The 23842-nt window shown below is 39.0% G+C and overlaps 1 long non-coding RNA gene across 1 annotated transcript in view; it reads left to right on the top strand.

The window, feature by feature from the left end:
• Nucleotides 1–23312, top strand: part of LOC103883771 — a 28891-nt gene extending 5579 nt beyond the window's left edge. Inside the window, exons 2-5 of the long non-coding RNA XR_002521602.2 lie at nucleotides 1117–1249; nucleotides 4732–4821; nucleotides 12029–12253; nucleotides 23057–23312. This is a non-coding gene — a long non-coding RNA (uncharacterized LOC103883771). The remainder of the gene's footprint in view (nucleotides 1–1116; nucleotides 1250–4731; nucleotides 4822–12028; nucleotides 12254–23056) is intronic.
• Nucleotides 23313–23842: the final 530 nt, after the last annotated feature.

Here is a 23842-nt window from a genome sequence, read left to right as displayed (position 1 = left end):
CTCATACTACCTTGAATTTAACTGATGGAGCTTTGTGTTTCTGTTGAAAATGGTCTTTGTGTGAGCTATTTCACAGTCATATACGTTTTTTAAAGGCAAGAATTGAGATGTAGCTATCTCTAGTTTTTGCGTGTTTATTTATTTATTTTGAGAAATCCACATCTGCATAACATGACAATTCCCCAATCTTATATTAATATTTCAATGTTTTGAAAAGGATGGTTGCCCCTTGAAGAAACAATATTCCTTTTGATGTGTATCCCTGAAATTTCCCAACCCCATGTAAGGTAGAGCTACTTTCCTACAGGACAATCAGCGTCCTGTGACTTCCAACAATTTCTCCTAATATTATTATTTATTATGATCATTTTTTGAATTCTGTATTTTAAAAAATACCCTTTCAATAATGAAGGTTGACTTATTTTGGAAACTAGATTATTCTCAGTAGATGTTCTCAAGTTACCATACATAAAAACCTGCTCTGTACCTGCAAAATGTCCACTTACTTGACTTTTCTTCAAAATGGATATGGGTTTATTTTATTAAATTTCCTGCTTGTCTGATAATACCAGAGGAATATTCTATTTGTTCATTTAAACAACTTTGTTCTTAAGTGTTTGGCTTGGAGCAAAGAAACTAAATTAATCAGGGTTGCATGTTCCTGTCCAGTGACTTACATAAAATGAAATTGATGGCCTGGTCTTAAGTTATACAGGTGGTTCTTGCTATTAAAATAACTTCCACATATAAAAATTTACTTTAGCCAGACATATAAGGAAGGGAAACATTTGTCTATTGTTTCCAAACCCAGTTTGGTTTTTAAGGTGTCTTTAGTCCAACCTTACTTCTGTTGTTAAACTGTTTTGCTAAAAATAGTTCTGAATAGTTCAAAGCCACATCTTTGCTGTTCTCATTTATAATCTGTTGAATTTATATCATTGAGGAATAAATGGATTAAATTTTAGGGGTGAGTACTTTTCAACAAAGTAATTCAAGTGTGATTAAGCCCTTTCTAATTATATTTGTGACTTCAAACAACATTTCAATGTTTCATTTAAATAAGTTTTTAACCAAGATCAAATTTTGGTGTTTAGATTCCTCTTTCTTTCCTTTCAGGAACAATGAAATACAGGCTTACTAAATCTACTAAGCTACATTATCTGCTAAATACCTGAATCAGATCACCTAAAAATGTCAACTAGATGACCAGGCATGACAGGGATCTTGAATAGATCTATTAAAAGATGTGGTGAGTAGTAAAGGCAAAATAGCAAAAAAGGTATGAAGAGCTGAGAGATAGAGAGTGACAAATCTCAGAATGGCAGGTGTTTTTTTTTTTTTTTTTTTTGAGATGGAGTCACACTGTCACCCAGGCTGGCGTCCAGTGGTGCAATCTCCGCTCACTGCAATCTCTGCCTCCTGGGTTCAAGTAATCCTCTTGTCTCAGCCTCCGAGTACCTGGGACTACAGGCATAAACCACTATGCTCAGCTAATTTTTGCATTTTTAGTAGAGATGGGGTTTCACCATGTTGGCCAGGCTGGTCTCAAACTCCTGACCTCAGATGATCCACCTACATTTGCTCCCACAGCGCTAGGATTACAGGCATGAGCCATGGCTCCTGGCCAGAATGGGAGTTAAGTGATTGATAATGTGTTCATTATAATAATGATATCTGTAAGAGGCTGCACCTATCTCAATCTCAGCTGACCTTACCTTGTGAATCACTGCACTGGGCCCAAGCAAATGGGTCTCATAGAAATGAATGTGCACATCAAAGACATCAAGTATCAATAAGTTAGGAAAACTCTGGTACTTACATATATTGGTAGAGGCAGCTTAGATAGAATGGAAAGAGTATACAAAATTGAGGAATTCCTAAATGTGGAATTAATTGGGAAGAAGATTTCTTTTTTTTTTTTTTTTTTTTTTTGAGACTGAGTCTGGCTCTGTCGCCCAGACTGGAGTGCTGTGGCCGGATCTCAGCTCACTGCAAGCTCCGCCTCCCGGGTTCACGCCATTCTCCTGCCTCAGCCTCCCGAGTAGCTGGGACCACAGGCGCCCGCCACTTCGCCCGGCTAGTTTTTTGTATTTTTTAGTAGAGACGGGGTTTCACCGTGTTAGCCAGGATGGTCTCGATCTCCTGACCTCGTGATCCGCCCGTCTCGGCCTCCCAAAGTGCTGGGATTACAGGCTTGAGCCACCGCGCCCGGCCCGGGAAGAAGATTTCTTATAGGAAATTTTAGTTTATCATTTATAAGAAGCTATAAACCACCTTCCTTACAGCAGTGGGTTTCCTTATGCAAAACTACACTTTGTGCAGCTTTAATAAATCATGCCCCTTAACAGCACTGGCTACAGTTCATCACTCTTTGGGGATAAACAGAAAAAAAAAATGGAAATTTGTGAATAGGAAATGGAAATAAAGCAAATGGTAAGAAGAAAAAATATTCCCTTAACAAAATATTGGCAAGATGAAGGAAGCTGAAGGTCTTAGAACTTAGATTTAACAATACTGCTAGGATGCTTTCATGGAGACAGCTTAAGCTACATAACCTTGGGATTTAGAGAAGACCCTAAAGAAATAACTCTTAAAATATCCTGAATATCTAAAATGTTACCCCAATAATCTCACTATTTGTTCATTCTCCCAGTGGTACCTATATTTGACCATTGGGACAGGCACTCCTCACCCCTAAAGATGTCAGTAAATGAATAAAAAGTCATGCAGGTAGCAAAATTCCCGTAGGCCCTTTCAAACCATGACCACTTTTGCTTTTAAATTTCCCTTCCCAGTTCCTGCTCTCATTAGGTTTTGGTCAACCACTCTCAGTTTTGGCAACATCCTTATTCCTTTACACGAGAACTTCAGCCAGAAACCTCCCTCTTCCTGGTCTTTATCTTGGCTGCTAAATTTGTGTAGAGGAAAAGCAAGTTCACAACTAAGACATCAAATCAGAAAGAAATTGCAAGTTTGTATGTAGAACCAGATACAGAAGAATATCTTTCAGTATGCATTTTATTTTAAATTAAAAGTCCCACCTGTCTTAGATACAAAATGTAAAAAGAAAAAAAAAGAGTTTGGGAGACATGAGTTGTATAGTTCTCTGTCTCCCAGATGGCCAGAGCCACATATAAAACTCTCAGGACCATGAGACGATACTTTTGGAGGAAACCATTGCTCTCATCCTTTCAAATCTCCATGATCAGTTCTGGTCTATAACATACTAAAAACAAAATCTTTGCTTCTTTTGGGGGGAAAATAAAAACAAAACAAAAAAAAACCTAATTTTTTCTGCTTAGAGTTCTCTGGCAAAATTTCTCTTGAATGACTCCCCTTAGCTGGGTTCTTTCTGGGCGTGTTTCTTCACAGCCTCTTATGTAAAATTGATGATAGAGGATCTCAATTTTGCCTAGAGTGAAAGACTTGACATTCATTATAGAATTAAAAGCCCTACATGATTATGCTCCTGCCTGTGTCTCCCACCTCATCACTTACCTTGCTTGGGTCACATTAGCCAACTTTCCTTTCCTCAAAAATGTCACTTTTCCGCATGGATCTTGTACTTGCTGTCCTTTGCTTGGAATGCTGACTCCAGCTCTTCACATGACTACATCCTTCCCATCATGTTGTCACCTCTTCAAAGAAGCCTTTCCTTATCACCCTATTGAAAGCAGCATTTCCTCACCCAGCAGCAAGTTGTTATCTGTAACCACTATCTTAATTCATAGTCTTCATAGCAGTTATCAAAATTATTAGGCTTATTGATTATTTTCTGTCTCTGCCCATTAAATTGTAAGCTTAATGAGAGCAGGGCTCTAATCTATCCTGTTTATGGCTATATCCCCAGCACATAGCACAATGCCCAACACATATTAAGTGTTCAGAAAATATTTTTGCATGAATAAATAAATAAGTGAACAAATGAGGACAGTTGCAACCTTTCTGTCCCACCTCATACAAGGTGAGGTCTTATATGCTGGAGAACTCAGACGATCCTGAGGGCCTGGAGATACAGCCCAGAAAGAGCATCAACACGACGCTTTAGTGAAGATAAACACTTAGATGCTGTGTCTCCACACTGCTGCCTCACAAATGGTAAATACACAGAGAAGTGGGCTGCTGGCACTCCATCCATCAAAAGGTGCCTGCATCTGTCTGGGTACTTGTAGGAACCTGATGAAAATGGCTTAATAAAGGGAATTCTTCACAAAGGAGGAGGCCATATGTAAGAGGAGCAACAGGAGTGGTAGAACCTCAGGGATTGAGAACCATACCAGTCATTACCACCCCAGGCAAGAAGGCACAAAGAAGTGGTCATTGAAACCTGACAGCACCTGAGACCTTCAGTAGAGAGAAGTAGCTGACCTCCAGGGACATGGCGAGGGGGGCGTGAAGGTGGTGGAGGAGAATACCTTACCCTTCTTTCCTTGACTCCTGATCTCAGGACGGCAGGGGAGCCTGTTGAGGTATCAGACAGGATAAAGTGCATCTGGAGGAGCTAATGAAAGATCCAGCAGAGCACCCCTCACTCAGAGTGTCAGTGAAAGTCAGGAACTCTGATATGCTCACAGGATATCTGGCTTCCTTATTAGACACATAATTTTTCTGGCAAAATCTAGGGAAACACAGTATACTGACCAAAAGCCTGGGCATTGAAGCTGGACAACTGTTGAGTGTTGGTTCCTTTACAAACTAGTTGTGTAACTGAATGTATCAATTCCCTCACAGGTAAAATGGGATCAGAGAGATTTGTTGTGAGGATTAAACACCTTGAGTAACTTAATATGTATGGATGCTTAGAAGAGTGCCTGACAAATAGTAAGTCTTTAATAAATGTTCATTTGTTTTTTTTTTGTTGTTGTTGTTTTTATTTTTAGAGACAACATCTTGCTCTGTCACCCAGGCTAGACAGTGCAGTGGCACAATCATAGCTCACTGCAGCCTCTAACTCCTGGACTCAAGCAATCCTCCAGCTCAGCCCCCAGAGTAGCTGGGATTACAAGTGTGTACCACCAGGCCTGTCAGTTTTCCTATAGGCTTCTTGACTTCAATGTCTTGACATAGTCTAGTCCCTAAGCTCTCAGAACTAGCATCAAGATATATAGTAAGGCTGGGCATGGTAATCCCAGCAATTTGGGAGGCCGAGACAGGCAGATCACCTGAGGTCGGGAGTTCGAGACCAGCCTGAATAACATGGAGAAGCCCTGTCTTTACTAAGAATACAAAATTGGCCGGGCATGATGGCACATGCCTATAATCTCAGCTACTAGGGAGGCTGAGGCAGGAGAATTGCTTGAACCTGGGAGGCAGAGGTTGTGGTGAGCCGAGATTGTACCACTGCACTCCAGCCTGGGCAACAAGAGTGAAACTCTGTCTCAAAAAAAAAAATATATATATATATATATAATAGTAAATTGTTTGGCTGAGTTGGTAGCTTAGTTATAGGACTTTAAACTGAACATTTGTCAGATCCTTCAGTTTGGGGTCCTGATTTGGGATTTCCTCTTTATTAATGCCTGTCTTACACTGTACAACATTACATTTGATAAAAACAGTGATTGACTCTCTTGGAATGTTTTTTTTTTTTACAAACCTCCTGTGAACACTGAATCTAGGACTACCTTTGGTTATCTAAATTGGATTCCATTTTTCTAGAATTGAAATTCATTTCTTGTAACTTCCTAATGTCCTGTAGATTTTCCTCGAGGCTTAGCAGAATGAGCATTTTTCAAAGGACAAATCCAAGGAAGCCCAGTGCCTTGAGGAGAGGATGGTCAGGCTCTTCCAAGGTCCTGATGGGGACACTGATGTTATCTAAATTAATTAGCACTTCCATGAATTAATGTCCAAGGTCTCCTTTTTCATTAACAACTAGAAGCTAGCAGAGTTCTCTAGGATACTTTGTAGCATTCTTTCATATTCCCTAAAGAGAGACGAAAGCTGTTTTTTCTTGGCCTCTTCTACTCTAGACATTTGCTAATGACTAATGACTTCTCATCAGGTTGAGCACTAAATCCACTAAATTTGCAGCAGTCTAGCATACATTGTAGAATGCCATTCCAGTGATCAATGATGCACACATACATAGATTGTATCCATTTTTCTCAATTGTAAAATAAAAGCACTTGAGCGTATCATTTTTAAAAAACACTATAGTTTCTGATATGTGTGTATATATCTACACGGCGCAGCCAGCCCCAAATACCACTTTGCTTAACATCACACTGGAAGAAGGTTAAAATTTAACAACGGATGGTAAATTGAATGTCAGTTGTACAGACCTATTGTTACTTTGTGTGAAGGGTCTGTTTTGCCTTTTTAGTTAATAAAAATATTTAGTTAAAACAAATATTTTTTGAATTCAGTTCCAATGTCAGACCGCTGATGTTGAATTCAATTCCAAAATCAGTTCAAGAGACTGATGTTGAAAGTGAATTCAAGAAAACCCTATTATTGCTGTCTTCTAATTTAGGGGTTTTCAGGAATCTATTTGGGTACTGGGATTACTGTACTTTCACTGGATAAACACAAGAAACCATCCTTCATAATTGATGGCTATAGGCTATAAGGACAATAGCCACAGAAGCCAAGAATCACGTGTACATCAAGCTGTGGGATCACCTGAGATAAGCATGGGAGGTGGGATGGAGCAAAGAGGATTAAAAATTCTTGAAGTCAGAGTAAGACAAAAACAAAGATAATGATCCAAAAATATCATTAATTATCAATATTTTAAACCCCATGAGTTACAAAAAAATAGAACCAAATGTTCATTATCTAGCCAAGGTATTGAAACACAATTTAATGTGAATAGAACAGGAAATCTTGAGAAACCAAAAATGTCAAATATAAATGAAAATTTGGTATAAATGTGCTCAGTATTTATATCTTAAGAACTGACCATATACATGGTATTTTTAAATGACACATGAATACATTTCTTACCCCAAAATACGAGACCATAGTTCAATAAATACAAAAGTGTACATGTTACTCTACTTGCAATTTGTATACAATACATATTTTTAAATGTCAGCCTACAATTTGACTCAACTTTCTAAAATTCACAATTATGCAAACAGTAAGTACATTTAATTCTCTATATACAGTGTAAAAATACTTTTTAAAAATATAAAATTTATTTTTATTATATAGGACAGATTTATTACTTTGGATTTAAAATGTAAGATCACAGTTCCTTTATAAAAATACCAGGTTCCAATTTTACAAGTTATTCTATTGTCTGGAAGTAAGTAAAAGTTTCTCTTTAATGAGATGTTTGATACCCAAGTTTTAAAATTCTTCTTAAGGCTTCAAGAAGCTACCCTTCTACAATACAAAACAATATATTATTTTGATAGATTCTGAGAAAATAAGAAGATAGAGATTAAAAGCTGAATAGTTTCTTTTCCCAGGTCTTAACGTTTGCCAAGCAACTGCTCTCTGATATTGACAACGATTTTGAGAAAACTACATCTTCCTTTATATTTCTTTTCATCATAGAGATCCTATACACTTTTCTGAGTTGTTAGAAATTCTTTTTTGATCAGGGGCTTATTTTCTATTCTGCTATTAGCAGGAATAACAGACATATACTATTCTCTAGAATAATTAGAGTCATTTGCTAGCTGGTAGTTTCAGCTGGGCTTTAGAGTAGTGACTTAGGACACATTTTATTGTTATCTAATTAGTTGGCTGCAAATTAAAGCATGGATTTGGGTAGTCTTGCTTGGACTTCCTATACTTTTCCTATAATGTGAGAATTCATTAATTTTCCTCTTTGAACATAGGGTCTGGTCATTTCCAGCAGGGGCAATTATTTTTATGTGTTCAGTTTGCTAGAAAAATGCAATGCAAGCATGGGTCCATTTAATGCATCTTTTTATTCTAATTGTTGAACTGGGGTGCACTGAAAGTGGTGAGCCTGTATACAGTTAGTCAGAAATAGTCTAAACCTAGAATGTGTTACTAGAGAAGAGGAAATTCAAGTTGACATTTATATCACCTTTTTAGGATTTAGGTATTTAAAGATATAAGGTAGTAGTTAGTGTCTTCTTCACATTATGACCTCCTAATGCCTACTTCCAAAAGAAAAGGATAGGAAAGAAGGAGAAAGAGGAGGAGGAGGAGGACAATGAAGAGAAGGAGAAGAAGAAGAAAAAGCACTGCCTCCTATTTGGGATGAGAATCAGCACAGAAAAGTAGGAGTAAGTGATTTTGGGTTAAGAAAACCCACCTGCTGAGGGCAACATTTCCCAAAGTGTGTCTGCCTTTTGAGTTCATTGGTGTTCAGAGAAAAAAAGATTTCATGTCAATTTAATGACCTTGGAATCCAGGCAATTTGCTTGACTTCTCTAAGCCTCAATTTCCTAATCTGAGCGATGGAGATAGTTTTCACCTGTGGCATTAGATTGTTCTGGGGATCAGATGAGATAAGGGGCTGAGCATGAGCCCCACACAGCATCAGCTTGAAAAATGGTAGAATTTTCAGGATCCTTGATATCCAGTGTGCACTATGAACTTTCAGTAGACTGATGTATAATTTGCAGTATGTCTCTACTGCATCTGACAATAGCATTTCCTTTTTTAAAAAATTTGAGATGGAGTTTCGCTCTGTCACCTAGGCTGGAGTGCAGTGGCGCGATCTGGGCTCACTGCAGGCTCTGCCTCCCGGGTTTACGCCATTCTCCTGCCTCAGCCTCCCCAGTAGCTGGGACTACAGGCGCTTGCCACCACACCAGGCTCATTTTTTGTATTTTTTAGTAGAAATGGTGATTCACCATGTTAGCCAGGATGGTCTCCATCTCCTGACCTCGTGATTCGCCCGCCTCGACCTCCCAAAGTGTTGGGATTACAGTCATGAGCCACCGTGCCTGGCCAACAATTGCATATCTTAATTTATATCATGCATTTGTGGGATTATTATCTTGTGTAAAAGTCTTTAGAAGATGCTTCTCAAATAAGTGTTTTATATACAACATATTCCAATAAAAGAAAGTAATTTACAGATAAAACAAATACATTTAAAAATAAGTTATAAAACATTTAACAATAATGTCAATTTACCTTAAACCTATTCCCAGTTATTTTAAACACTTACAGTACAACCACTAAAGTAACATATTAGTATTTATTTGCCAAGTCATCAGACAACATTCTCTCTTGCTTTGATTCCTTCTTGCTTCTCATAGCCCTAATCTCTATCAAATACTAACTCTCATTCTTAGCCACTGACAAAATTGAGTATGGACTTCCTTTTCAAAAAGGTCTACAAATCTAGACTTTTTTGACATTATCTCCAAGGTTGTACAAATAGTCAATGTGATTTTGTGTTTGTGTTTATGAAAAGCATTAATTTATCATATAACGTTAAACTATGTTCTGTTTTGATATTTGTCCATGTTGTAATATACTAGCAAATGGGGAGGAGGCGTGGAAGTGCTCAGCTCTGTCTCCCTCTGAGTGGCTCTGTGCCTTCAATCAATTGTGCTAGTATGCTAGCCCTGATGAGATTTCACCATGTTGCCTTCTAAACCTAACCTTCCTCCTTAGAGCCAATGGTGACTCCATCATCCTCTTATTCACTTTTCCTCTGGGATTAAACAGAGACCAAATGCTGTTGAGTCTGTCCTCCTATCTGCCTTTCCGTCTGCATTGCTACAGTCACTGGGCTAATCTACAGACTTTTCCACCCCTCACCTAGCAATAACTCTCTATCTGCTTTCCTTGTCTCTAATCTCTTTCTACTATTGCCCTGTGTAGTGCTGATAGATTAAGATCTGAAAACATGGCCCTAAGCTTGCTGCTTGCCCTGCTTAAAAGCTACCTGTGGCTCCTCACTCACTACAAAACAAAACTCTTACAAAGTCAATGGAAGTCTCAGTACTTCATCATGAATATCGTTTCTCCCATATCTCCACAGATTGAAAAAAATTCATCCCCCATTATCCTGCTAAAAGCCATTTCCTCTATAAAAACCACTTTGGTTCTCTTTTCTTCTGCCACAAATACTTTATCTTTAGCTGGAAACACACACACACCCACACACACACTATATATATATATGTATTTACCTGGCACATGCTGGTTTATTCTTACCTTTATGTATTTACCTGGTGTGTGTATACATATGTGTGTATATGTATTTACTAGATGAAAAATACATATATAAATATATATTTATACTATTCACACAATACATATACTATATATGGTGTATATACAGATAATATATATGATACATATATAAGATAACATATATAAGATACATATATATGATGCATGTATATAAATATGTATCTTCTTAACTATAAGCATCTTAAAGGCAAGCTCTTATCTAAATCACTTTTGGTCTCCTCCACAGTAAGGTAAAATCTATTCTCAAGTAATTATATATGGGAGAATGGACAGGCAAGGGAGTAAGCAAACTGGAGTGCTGTATTACCTGATTAAAGAAACTAACATAAAAATATTTAATATGACTTTTCTAGTGTTGTCAGTGCCAGGCCTCTGAGCCCAAGCTAAGCCATCATATCCCCTGTGACCTGCACGTATACATCCAGATGGCCCGAGGCAAGTGAAGAATCACAAAAGAAATGAAACTGGCCTGTTCCTGCCTTAACTGATGACATTACCTTGTGAAATTCCTTCTCCTGGCTCATCCTGGCTCAAAAGCTCCCCCACTGAGCACCTTGCATCCCCCGCCCCCGCACACCAGAGAACAACCCCCTTTGACTGTAATTTTCCACTATCTACCCAAATCCTATAAAACAGCCCCACCCCTATCTCCCTTCGCTGACTCCCTTTGTGGACTCAGCCCACCTGCACCCAGGTGAAATAAACAGCCTTGTTGCGCACACAAAGCCTGTTTGGTGGTCTCTTCACACGGACACGAGTGAAACCAATCAAAGCACCAAAGAGAAAATGTTAGAAACTAGACCAAAAGGGTTTTATTTTAGCTATATGAGGAAAGGAAGATTATTGAGTCTACGTGGTAACTGGCTAGATCTGCTTTAATTATGAATTTTGAATCACCTTCTATGCCAGTCCAACCTCTGATTGATGAACTAAATGGCACAAAATTAATTTGCCTAAATTGAACGTGGCTTAATGAGATTTCTTTATATAAAAAGATATTACTTCATTCTTAGCAAACTATCACAAGAACTGAAAACCAAACACCGCATGTTCTCACTCATAGGTGGGAACTGAACAATGAGATCACTTGGACTCAGGAAAGGGAACATCACACACCGGGGCCTATCATGGGGAGGGGGGAGGGGGGAGGGATTGCACTGGGAGTTATACCTGATGTAAATGACGAGTTGATGGGTGCAGCACACCAACATGGCACAAGTATACATATGTAACAAACCTGCACGTTATGCACATGTACCCTACAACTTAAAGTATAATAATAATAAATAAATTTAAAAAAAAAAAGATATTACTGGCCTCCCTCTTCCAAGAATTTAAAGAAAATCTTGAAGTCATATGATCAGTAGCCATAGTCTGTTTTTTTGTTTGTTAAAAAAATTGCCTGGTTTCTTTTTTATATTCCTTCATTTATAATCTATTGAGCACCTACTATGTAACAGCTACTCTTTAAAGAAGCACACATCATCCTTTTTATCAAAATTATGACTGAACCACTGCATTCGAGCTGATGTCTGCTATTTACTAACTAAAAACAGTCACATCACTTCAAAGCTGGTTTCTTTTCCTGCGTCTCCATGGGTGACACAAGTAAGCCTGCATCTTTCCTCTTTTTCCATCTTAACTTCTTTTCATGGTCTGCTGTGTTTTCTCTGTATCCCTTGCTGCTTTTTGTTCCAGGCCCTTCTTTCTTAAGATAAAGTTTCTGAATCACCGCTATCAGCAGGGAGTCAGGCAGCATGCAGAATAGTCAGAGGCAGATCGTTGGAAACTCATGGCTTTTTAATTTAAAGGTTGACTAGGTTACCCTGTAGCAAAGAGGTGTGTTTTTTTCATTTGTTTGTTTGTTTCATGATTTTTCTTTTCATAGGTTCACAAAAAGGAGGTGAGCCAGATGGTTCCTGGAAAGAAAAGAACAAGGAAATTCCAGCAATCACAAGCTCTGGGCAGAGATAAGCACAACACCTCACCTTGGGAAAGCAGGTCTGAGGAGAGAGGTTTTTCTTTTCTTGGATGATTTGGCAAGCCTCTCCCTGCAGAGCTTGTACTGCAGCCACAAATGTTTGCAGATAGGCCTCCAGCCCTCAGTGAGCAAGTGAGAACCTGGGTCATCACCCTTCCCATTTCTGCTCCACTTTCTGCTTCCCAGGAGTTCAGGCTGGGCTCACATTCTCCTTCAGCAAGGACTCAATTAGTCCTCTTCCTTCTAAATGTGGTGCCTTGTATGCAAGGCTGAAAAAGGATAGCTCTCTGTAGGGACTGATGGGGCATTGCCCTCGAGCCTGCCCTAGGCCCAGGATCTAGAGACTGTGTGGTGAAATGTGTGTGGGAATAAAGGGAAGAAGGAAGTCATTGAAGAGAGGAAATAAAGTGGTGGTGGGTGGGGAGTGGGGCTTTGGCAGGCAGGTATGGGTGACAAAACCTACTGCATTAATTAACATATTACTTGTTGCTACAACAGATAAATCCAAACATTTCAGTTGCTTAATCCTAAGAAAACTTAGTTCTTGCTAACAGGAAGTCCAAAACAAGTATTTCTGATTGGCAAGTAGCTGTCTTCCTAAGCTATAATTCAGGAACCTAGATTCCTTGAATCGTGTGTTCTATCACCTTTAATGTGTGGCTTCTAAGTTCCTCTCCAACAAGCTAGAAGAAGGGCAAAAACCTGGACAGTCAAGTGTAAGGGCTTTTATGGTTCTGTACTAGAAGTGTCACACATCACATTTTCTTACATTCTGTTCACTAGGACCCAGTCACATGGTATGCACAATGGACAGAGAGGCTGGGAAATGTAGTGTAGTTGAGTGCCCAAGAGAAAAAAAGGGGTTGGTGAGCAACTAGCTAATTTAACATTGCCTATTTAATTTTGCACAAGGAAAACCCTGAAGATAGTTCTAAAGTACAGATCTACAGGTTGGAGTTGTCATATTCCTGGAATTAAAGGAATTCTCAAAAGTTGAATACAATATGGAGAATCCTTGGATTGTATAGTTGCCATTGATGTCTTTTGATTATCTTAGTGTTTTATGCCAAGGTATTTTGGCTTCAACTACTGGTCATCAAAATGTTGCTGAATCAAAGACCTGAACTTATTATATTGAAATTTGTTTGTGTTGTTTGCTAAGCGGACCAAACACCCTCTTTAATTATGAGCAACAATGGACTTTTAAATATTTCCCCTTCAAGACAAACTATCACCACATATCTTTACAAAATTTTGACTTTATTATGTTGCCCTGCTTCCAGCAAGATATACATGTTACCAGTGTATATCTTTTTAAAGTTACTTTAAAGATAAAATGGTAAAAAGTTCTGATGCTGTACCCGAGAACTTAAAGTATAATAAAAAAAAGTTCTGATGCCCTAGAAAAATTAATTCATCATCAGATTTAAAGATGTGCCTCATTATGTGCCAAGAATTGTGTTAATAGAGAGATGTTTCTCTGTCATTCAGTAAGTTTGCTTAGTCCAGGACAGAACTCAGGAGTCTATTTCTAACTAGACATTTTTACTGAATGTAGAATTTTGGGTTGAAATGTCTTTTCTTTCAGCACTTGAAAAATGTGTCACTTCCGAATGGTCTTCATGGTTACTGATGAGAAATCTGTCATTTATTCAATTTTTTTTTTTTTTTCTCCTGTAAGGTGTTATTATTCTCTGGCTGCTTTCAGGATGTTTTTCTTCATCTTTAGTTTTCAGAAGTTTAATTTTGATGTGTCTTGGTATGGATTTCTTTGGACTTATTCTTCTAGCGTTTTCTCAACTTGAATCTGTAGGTTAATGTCCCTTGCCAACTTTAAGAGGGTTTCAGCCATTATTTGTTTGAGTAGTTTTTTTAGTCCCCTCTTTCTTTACTTCTTCGAGGACTCTGATGATACAAATGTTAGATAAATTTAAAGATAAATTTTATCTTTAAATCTTTTATTTTTGCAATAGTCACACAGTTCTCTGAGGATCAGTTTATTTATTTATTTATTTATTTATTTATTTATTTATTTATTTATTTATTTTTTGAGATGGAGTCTCGCTCTGTTTCCCAGACTGGAGTGCAGTGGTGCAATCTTGGCTCACTGCAAGCTCTGCCTCCTGGGTTCACGCCATTCTCCTGCCTCAGCCTCCCTGGGACCACAGGCGCCTGCCACCATGCTCGGCTAATTTTTTGTATTTTTAGTAGAGACAGGGTTTCACCATGTTAGACAGGGTGGTCTTGATCTCCTGACCTCGTGATCTGCCCACCTCGGCCGCCCAAAGTGCTGGGATTACAGGCATGAGCCACTGCACCTGGCCCAGTTTACTTTTTTTTAATGTCTTCTCTTTGTTGTTCAGATTGACTGATTTTTATTGTTCTATCCTCTAGCTCATTGATTCTTTCCTCTCCCCTCCACTCACTGTTGTGCTCATCCTGTGACCTTTTTATCTTGGTTATTGTATCTTCCATTCCTAAAATTTCTGTTTGATTATTCTTTATGTCTTCTAGATATCTTTCTATTTGTTGTTACAAGTGAGTTTTCATTGAAACTGGGACATTTTCATAGTAAGTTATGAGACTCTCAATCTCATTTGAGCTGGCTTTCTTTGATACTGCTATGGCAGAGGAAGTGGGTGGTGGGGGAGTGGGGGAGAATGGTGTCACCAAATGTGATCACAAGTCCAGGTATCCCATTCAGTCTCCACTGACACCTGAAGCAGGAGCTCCTCATTACTGTTGGACAAGGGTAAGAGTTCCAGCCTCCCACATAGTTCCCACTGATGCCATATTGGCATTGGCTGCACTATCAGTGGGCAATGCTGAAGTTCCTGACTCTCCTACAAGCCTCCTCTGCACCCCCCCTCCCAGCAAGGATACCTCCCAGAAGGGAGGGATGAACCCTCATTACTGCTGGGTGGCAGTGGAATCCAAGCTGCTAAGTGTTCTCCATGGATACCATGGAATGGGGGTTGTTACCAGATGATGAGGTTAAAAGTTCTAGCTCTCTAGTAGGCTTTCTCTATAAAACCTTAGTGGGGGTATTGAGAAGCCTTCTTAATAGCCTTTCAAGGGTAGAAGTCCAGGCTCCCATTTTGTTCTTGCTGAGTGAGTAGAGGAAGGGAGATAAAAATATATACATGTTTTTAACCTGTGGTGTTCGTCTGAAGTAGAACAATTATTGTCTGAAAGCTTTCTGTCTTCCTAGACTGGCTCTTTGAAACAGGCTTTTGTTTTTTTGTTTGTTTGTTGTTGTTGTTGTTGTTTTGGTTTGCAATTTTTGGCATTTCTGAGTTACCAGCTTCTTCAGCACCGAGTCTAGGATATATGAGGCAAAGGGAAAATCCAGGGAACTTACCACTAAGTCATTTTTCAAATCAAGGCCCCTAACCTTTCTACCTTCTTCTCTCCATCTTTTGCAGTCTTAAGTTTTAATATATATAACATACAGGGGTTTTAGTTGTACTTAGCAGGGGAATAGGAAAAAAAACGTGTTTACTGCATTTTCCCAGAAGTGCAAGTACAATTTTTATGCACCTTTTAAACACGATCAGATTTATGCTAAAAGGACCACTCTGGTTTTTCTTATGGAGAATTGACCATGAAGTGGATGGGGGTTGGGGGAGAGGAGTGGGGAGCAGTAGAAACAGGGAGACTAGGAAGAAGGTTATCATGGGCTTTTGGTCTAGGGATGATAGTGTCTCCTATTAGGATGCTCATGAAGAAGGTGGTCAGAAGTAGTCAGATTAAAGATATACAGTATTTCAAATGTAGAGCCAATATGGAAAAGCTGGTACAACCACACAGAGTGACAGACTGTATGTCCAAGTTCCTGCAATTCCTGGGTTTACATGGAATACTTTGGAATATGTCTAACAAATTACATTTTTGACACATGTGGCAGGATGGGGTTTTCTTTCCTCCCCCTTCTTCATCCAGTCTCTAGAAGAGTTTTAGTGTGATAGAAAATAGAGATGAAAACTTTGTTTACAAAATGATGCAATCGTTATGCATTGAAAAGCAGGTCAACATTAGCAAGAAGAATTTGACTTGTCTTGTAGATGCTTCTTCTCAAAATTTGGAGAGATTCAAGGGTCCCCTTTGATTGACAGGAGAGACAAAATCACAGTTCCATCAGCTGCATTTCCAGTCTGGGTCTGGAATATGATGAAGACTTGCTGTCTCTCTTTTAGGATGTAGAGCCAGGTTGTGGAGATGGGGAAGAGGACAGAGAGACGGAAAAGAAGGGAGTAGAAAAAAAAATCAAAAGAAACACCAGTGATACATACCCTTTTGAGGTATGTTCTGGACAAGTGTCTGGAAGTGTAATAATATGAAAAGTTTTGCAACATTTTCTGAATTCCATGTAATATGTTATCTTCATATAGTAAGTGTCCCTGTTCACTCTTCTAATATTGTAAGCAAATTGAAGAGACACTCATCTGAAGTGGTCTTCTATAATTTGCAATCAAAGAGATTTAAACTACAACAGTGCTTTGAAGTAAGACCAAAAAGTGTAATCCAAAGAAGGAAATAGAATACAAATATAAAGATCAATACCTCCTAATGAGATACAATAATTGAATCACAAATTTGGCTCTAAACTTTCTGGTAACAGAAGTAAAAGGGTAAACATAATCTGTTATAGAGATCTTATTTACCACTAGGATATAGTATAACTGGTCCTCAAGAGAAATAAATATTACCATACAGTTTAACTCTGAAGAATATTTCTTACATATGTTCACAGAAGGTAGACCATTTTATTGGAAGTCAATTTGTCAAGTGGCCAGTGTATTCTTGAATATAGTCTTTTTTTTTTTGAGACAAAATTTTGCTCTTGTCACCCAGGCTGGAGTGCAGTGGCATGATCTCAGCTTATTGCAACCTCTGCAATCCGGGTTCAAGCAATTCTCCTGCCTCAGCCTTCTAAGTAGCTAGGATTACAGGTGCCCATCACCACACCTGGCTAATTTTTGTATTTTTAGTAGAGACAGGAGTTTCGTCATGTTGTCCAGGCTGGTCTCAAACTCCTGACCTTAGGTGATCCACCAGCCTTGGCTTCCCAAAATGCTGGGATTACAGGTGTGAGCCACTGTGCCCAGTCGAATATAGTCTTAAATGCATTTTTGACCATGAGGTAGTCTTAGGAATGAATGAAATAGTATATTCATAAGTGTTCTGCAACATTTTCTGAGAACATTTTTAAAGAACATTTAAAATGTTGATGTGTAACATTTAAGCATTAATGTTTCTAAGAACATTTTTAAGAATATATTCCAAGAACATATTCTTTAAAAAAGTATTTGTAATAGACAAATAAAAATTGTATTTATGGTATACAACATGATGTTTTGAAACATGTGTACACTGTGGAATGGCTAAATGAAGTTAATTAACACATGTGTTAGAGTGGGCAGATACCCAGACATGGGCAGGAGAAAGGAGCCCCTGAGAAGGGAAAAGTCTGGGAAGGCTAACGCCTGAGGGACCACCCAGAATTCGCACACTAGTAGCTTCTCAAATTCTAGAGTGGGTGGGCTCTTAGTCAAATGTGAGTAGCAAGGAGAGAAGGTACCTACACAGAAAGGGATGCCTCTTAAGATGCCCCATTAATCATTCCTCAGCAGTTAAAATGTTAGAATATTGCTAGCTACAGGCCGGGCACAGTGGCTCACACCTGTAATCCCAGCACTTTGGGAGGCTGAGGTGGGCAGATCACGAGGTCAAGAGATCGAGACCATCCTGGCTAACATGGTGAAACCCTGTCTCTACTAAAAATACAAAAACAGTTAGTGGGGTGTGGTAGTGGGTGCCTGTAGTCCCAGCTACTCTGGAGGCTGAGGCAGGAGAATTGCTTGAACCTGGGAGGCGGAGGTTGCAGTGAGCCGAAATTGCGCCACTGCACTCCAGCCTGGTGAGGGAGCGAGACTCCACCAAAAAAAAAAAAAGGAAAAAAAGAAAAGAATATCACTAGTTACATGCTGAAAAGAAGGGCAAAGGGTGACATTCCTAAGAAAAACCTGGTGCCATTAAGTACAGATTAGGGCAGAAAAATTCCAAAGAAAGATGCAGGCACAATAGATACAGACTTGGCTGCAATACAACCTTGCTGAGTTGATGGTAATGAGCAGGACTGCCATCGGGCAGGATTTGTATCCAGCACGGGGTGCACACATGTACACCAACTAGTGATAAAGCAGGGTCCCACAAGCCTGGGATGAGAGCTAGGTGGAGACAGGGCAGGGACTTAAGACAGGCGTGGGAAAACTAGACAAGAAAGAAAGGTGGAGACTTGAGACAAAGCAGGAACCTCAAGAAAGAGTCCGACACAATAAAAACCCGAGCAGAACTCTCGAGCTGCTGCTGGCTCACCTCCTTCAGCTGCCCACTCTGCTTCGTCTTTGCAGAATGTACTGTCTCTTTAAGTAACCCTCTGCTCTCTATTTTGCTTCAGTAAATTCTCTTTTTGGCTAAATCAGTTGCTTGGCAGAATGCTTTCTCCAAATAAGACAAAGAACTGAGGATCCCTGCACTTCCCAGTAACGTGCCTTATCTTACATACTTCTATCGTCTATTTGTGGTGAGAATACTTAAAATCTACTCCCAGCAATTTTCAAGTATACAGTACATTGCTGTTAACTATAGTCACCATGTTGTGCAGTATACCTCTTTGAATTTATTCCTTCTGTCTAAATGAAATATTGTATGTTTGACTCCAACCCCTGGTAACTATCATTCTACTCTTTGCTTCTGTGAGTTCAACTTTTTTAGATTCCCCATATAAGTGAGATCATATGGTATTTATCTTTCTGTGCCTGGCTTATTTCACTTATCATAATGTCCTCCAGGTTCATCCATGTTGTCACAAATGACAGGATTTCATTCTTTCTTATGGCTGAATAGTATTCCGCTGTATCTATCTACCACATTTCCTTTATCCATTTATCCATTGTTGGACATTTAGGTTGATTCCATGCCTTGACTGTTATGAATCGTGCTACAATAAACATGAAAATACAGATTTCTCTTCAGCATATGATTTCATTTCTTTTGGATATATATCTGGCAGTGGAAGTTCTGTATCACATGACAGTTTTATTTTCACTTTTTAAAAGTAAACTCCCTTCTGTTTGTTTTCCATAACGGCTGTACTAAGATGTGAAGTAAAGGGAAGCCCTTTATTTTCTCAACATTTACCATCTTTTGTCTTTTTGATGATAGTCATTCTAACAGGTGTGAGGTAATACCTCATTGTGGTTTTAATTTGCATTTCTTTGATGATTACTGATGTTGAACATTTTTTCATATAATTCTTGGCATTTGTCTTCCTGGGAGAAATGTCTATTCAAGTTTGCTCAGTTTTTAATAATATTGTTTTCTTTCTACTGAAATGTTTGAGCTTCTTATATATTTTGCATATTAACCTCTTATCAGATGTATGGTTTGCAAACATTTTCTCCCATTCCATATGTTGTCTTTTCATTTTGATGGTTGTTTCATTTGCTGTGCAGAAACTTTTAAATTTGATATAATCCCATTTTTGTCCATTTTTGTTTTTGTTGCCTGTGTTTTTGGGGTCATGTTAAAAAAATCATTGCTAAGACCAATGCCATGTAGCTTCCCCTTATGTTTTTTTAAAGTAGCTTTGCAGTTCTAAGGATGTATCTGTGTGCTCTACATTCTCCCCTCTCCTTGTTCCTCAGTCTTCCTCCCTCCAAACTTGAGTGTTTCCACTCTCTGATCCTCAAACCCTCTACAACAGTGGGAGCTAAGCTGAAGACAATAAAAATATTTCTTATAATAATTTTGTAAACAAACATGAAATAAAACCTGGTAAATGAAAGCTAAACAGTTAAGTAAGTTAGATGGCAAATTAGACATTTCTTGACTTGACTTTCAGTGAATTGATCTATAACTGTTTTATGTAGGCCAAACAGTGAAATTTAATAGCTATGATCTTTAGAAAAATCCAATAACTGATTTCGTGAGACTCTTTCTTGTCAATGCTCAGTACAATTTGATATCTTCACTCTAAAATTTAACTCATGGAAAGCAATTTTGAAAAAATAATACTAACAACCAAACAATGATAACACTCATCAATCACTAAATATGTTTAGTTACTGAAGTGCATGGGTTTCCATTGTCTGATATGATCCATTGACAACTGTGTGGTTCAGGACATTTTCTGGGTCACTGACTCCTTTGAGAATCTGATGAAAGTTAAACTCTGGAGGAAACAGGTTCATAATATTTAGCTGGGGCACATCATGTTTGCATAATGGCTGTCAGTTGATTAGATTGATCAGGCATACATTCTGATTGGATGATATCTGAGCCCTACTGGTTGTTAAATATTTTAAAAATCAGCCCTGCATTATTGTTACGGACCACAGGCTGTTAGGCTCCTTATGTAATGGAAATTAACACAGGGCCTAGTGGATTTCCCAGACAAGGCTTTATTGTGGGGCTTGTGCTCAAGCACAAGGGGGACAGCAGAGGTACAAGGATTTTTTTTTTTTTTTGGCTGGCTCTCCAAAAAGAGCCAGTATGAATTTTTCATTAGGCAAAGTGAGGGAAATGACATCAGGAGTAAGGTATACCGGCTGGGCTTGGCTGCAAAGATTATCTTGCGTAATGGGCCACCTGGTGGTCTGACCAGAGGCAATAAGGCTGTATATCAATTGCAGCATTCCTTCCTGAGGTGGGACCCTGAAACCTTGCTTCAATATTTGGATCTCCTAAGGCCAGTTTCTGTAATTCTTTAAGTAAAAAGATATAGCTAAACATTATGAAAGCAAAGAAAAATGACTATTTGTGTAACTAGAGCCTCAGGGTCAGCACGTATAGTGTCAGGTAGTAGTGTGGGTTTTGTGAAGAGAAGGAAAAAAAATGTGGAGGAGACACGTTCCACTCTTATTCTATCTCATTACTAGCACCCAATTTTGTGTAAAGTGTCAGGAGATTCTTGAGCTTCTCCAGAAATCTATGTGGGGACCATTCGGGCACAATGGGCCTCAAGACAAGGGCTCCTGATCCATAGTCTGAGATAAGTGTGTGGGCTACTTGACTTTCAAACTGATATAGGAGTTAAGAAGAAATTATTTGGGCAGAGAGTGAGGGTTTGGGAGTTCTCGGTAAAGTTTTCCTTTTAATGAAAAGCAGCCCCTAAAATATTTTCTTTTCTAACAAAAAGCAGCCTGTAAAATTGAGCTGCAAAAGGCCGGGCGCGGTGGCTCAAGCCTGTAATCCCAGCACTTTGGGAGGCCGAGACGGGTGGATCACGAGGTCAGGAAATCGAGACCATCCTGGCTAACACGGTGAAACCCCGTCTCTACTAAAAAATACAAAAAACTAGCCGGGCGAGGTGGCGGGCGCCTGTAGTCCCAGCTACTCGGGAGGCTGAGGCAGGAGAATGGCGTGAACCCGGGAGGCGGAGCTTGCAGTGAGCTGATATCCGGCCACTGCACTCCAGCCTGAGCGACAGAGCGAGACTCCGTCTCAAAAAAAAAAAAAAAAAAAGCTGCAAACATAGACAAGCAAGTTGGAACCTAGCCTGGGTGAATGCGGGCAGTTGTGCCAATAGGAAAAGACTACCTGGGACTGGGCATGCTCAAAATGGCAGATCCATCTTCCCTTTTCTTTGCCAGTCACGTGTACAGTAAGGAGCAGGTAATCGCACCAGCAGTCAAAGACTCCATTTGCATAATAAGATTAGGGTGGGAGAAGCCCTGTGCATTATGTAAATGTCACACCTGGTCCAACCAATCTTTGGGGCCTATGTAAATCAGACACTGCCTCCTCAAGTCTATCTAAAATCCAGTGAACTCTGCTGCAGGCTTGAATTCCCACTTGGGCACCCCTTTCTCTTGCAAGAGAGAAAGGTGTTGTCCTTTCTCTTTCTTTTGCCTATTAAATCTCCTAAACCCACTTTTTGTGTCCATGTACTCCTCAGGTATTTACCCCTGACGACAGTGCTGCTTCAAAACCATTTTTTTTTCTTTTTTCTTTTCTTTCTTTCTTTTTTTTTTTTTTTTTTTTTTTTTTTTTTTTGGTTTTTTCCCCTGGCTTGTGTTGTGTTGGGCGTTTTTTGTTTTCTTCGAGCTCTTCCTCCCGGGTTCACACCATTCTCCTGTCTCAGCCTCCCGAGTAGCTGGGACTACAGGTGCCGGTCACCACGCCTGGCTAATTTTTTGTGTGTTTTTTTAGTAGAGACGGAGTTTCACCGTGTTAGCCAGGATGGTTTCGATTTCCTGACCTCGTGATCCGCCCGCCTCAGCCTCCCAAAGTGCTGGGATTACAGGCGTGAGCCACTGCGCCCAGACTCCAAACCATTTTCTATAAATACCAATATTTTGACCTAGGTTTTTATTACTTATTTGTGTCACTTATTTCAGGCAAAGGTTATGTACAATTAGAAACAGTTTCATATATTATCAGTATTCAATCAAATTTTGGCTATATTCCCAGTTTAAGCATAATTCATTTACCTGATTCTCAAGGCCCTTCTGAGACTTGAGTCCTTGACATTCAACAACTTTTCTTGGTATCAAACGTTGCACAGATTCACTAATATGGATTGCTTTACTCCAGTTCCTTGCTTATCAAAGAGTGGTATATGGACCACAGCAGTATTGGAATCACCTGGGAGCTTGTTTGAAATGCAGAATTCATTGCTACTTAACCAGAATCTGCATTTTTAACAAGATCTTAAAGTGATTTGCATACCTTTAAAGTTTGAGAAGCAATTCTCTAGTAAAGGTTACTTTGATTTCCCGCCCCCCCCAAGATCGTGGTTGCCCCAAGTCACAGAGAAAAGTTAGTGACACACTTTGAAATAGGATGTCAAGTTTCCCAATGCCTTTCTTCCCAAGTAAATCTACTTATAACATCAACTAAGCTGTTCTGACTGTTGATTTTGCTTTTCAGGTGAAAATTTGTTCTCGAACTCGATGTTGGAGAATGTATGTAGCTGAATATCTCTTAACAACAATCCCCTTGAGACACTGCATGAAACTATTGCAGTTTTCCATCTGGCAAAAATAGAAGTAACTGAAATGATGTAAAAAGGCTCAGCTCTTTTGTAAGCTTCAGAAGCAGTGTCTCTAATGCTGATGTTGGAGAGGGCTAGGGTGTACAGATAACATACAGGACACCCAATTAAAACCAAATGTCAGATAATTAACAAATGTTTTTAGTGTGTGTCAGGAGGTTCTTGAACACCCCCAATTATTGCATGAGACATATTTACCCTAAATACCCAAGGACATACCTATACTCAAAACCAAACCAAACCAAACAAAACAAAAATAAAGGGAAAACCATTCATTGTTTATCTAAAGTTCAAGTTTACTGGGTGTACTATATTTTTATTTACTTAGCCTGGCAGCCATAGGGAGAGCAAAACTTGGATGAGGCATAATTAATTGGAAATCAGAAGATAGTATTTAAATATTAGTACTTACACTTTGAAATAAAACATAAAGGTAACTTTTGAGACTTCTGAAATCATTTTCTGGGTGTTGGGACAGCCGAATTTATTCCTATCAAACTGAGAAAGAAAGCAAATGAGAAAAGACTTTGCTTCTGCATTAATACAGGTTTTACTTTTTAAGAATGCATATACCCTTGATGCAAATACATCAAGCACCAGTCCAAATCTCAAATCAATTGCTGTGATGTTAGAAAACCAGGTATGCCACCAGGCAATTAGCT

The sequence above is a fragment of the Papio anubis genome, chromosome 6 (assembly GCF_008728515.1).
Source record: "Papio anubis isolate 15944 chromosome 6, Panubis1.0, whole genome shotgun sequence".
Classification (NCBI taxonomy): Eukaryota; Metazoa; Chordata; class Mammalia; order Primates; family Cercopithecidae; genus Papio; species Papio anubis.
The sequence above is the reverse complement of the archived record's forward strand: the minus strand, read 5'-3'. Positions and strand labels throughout refer to the sequence as shown.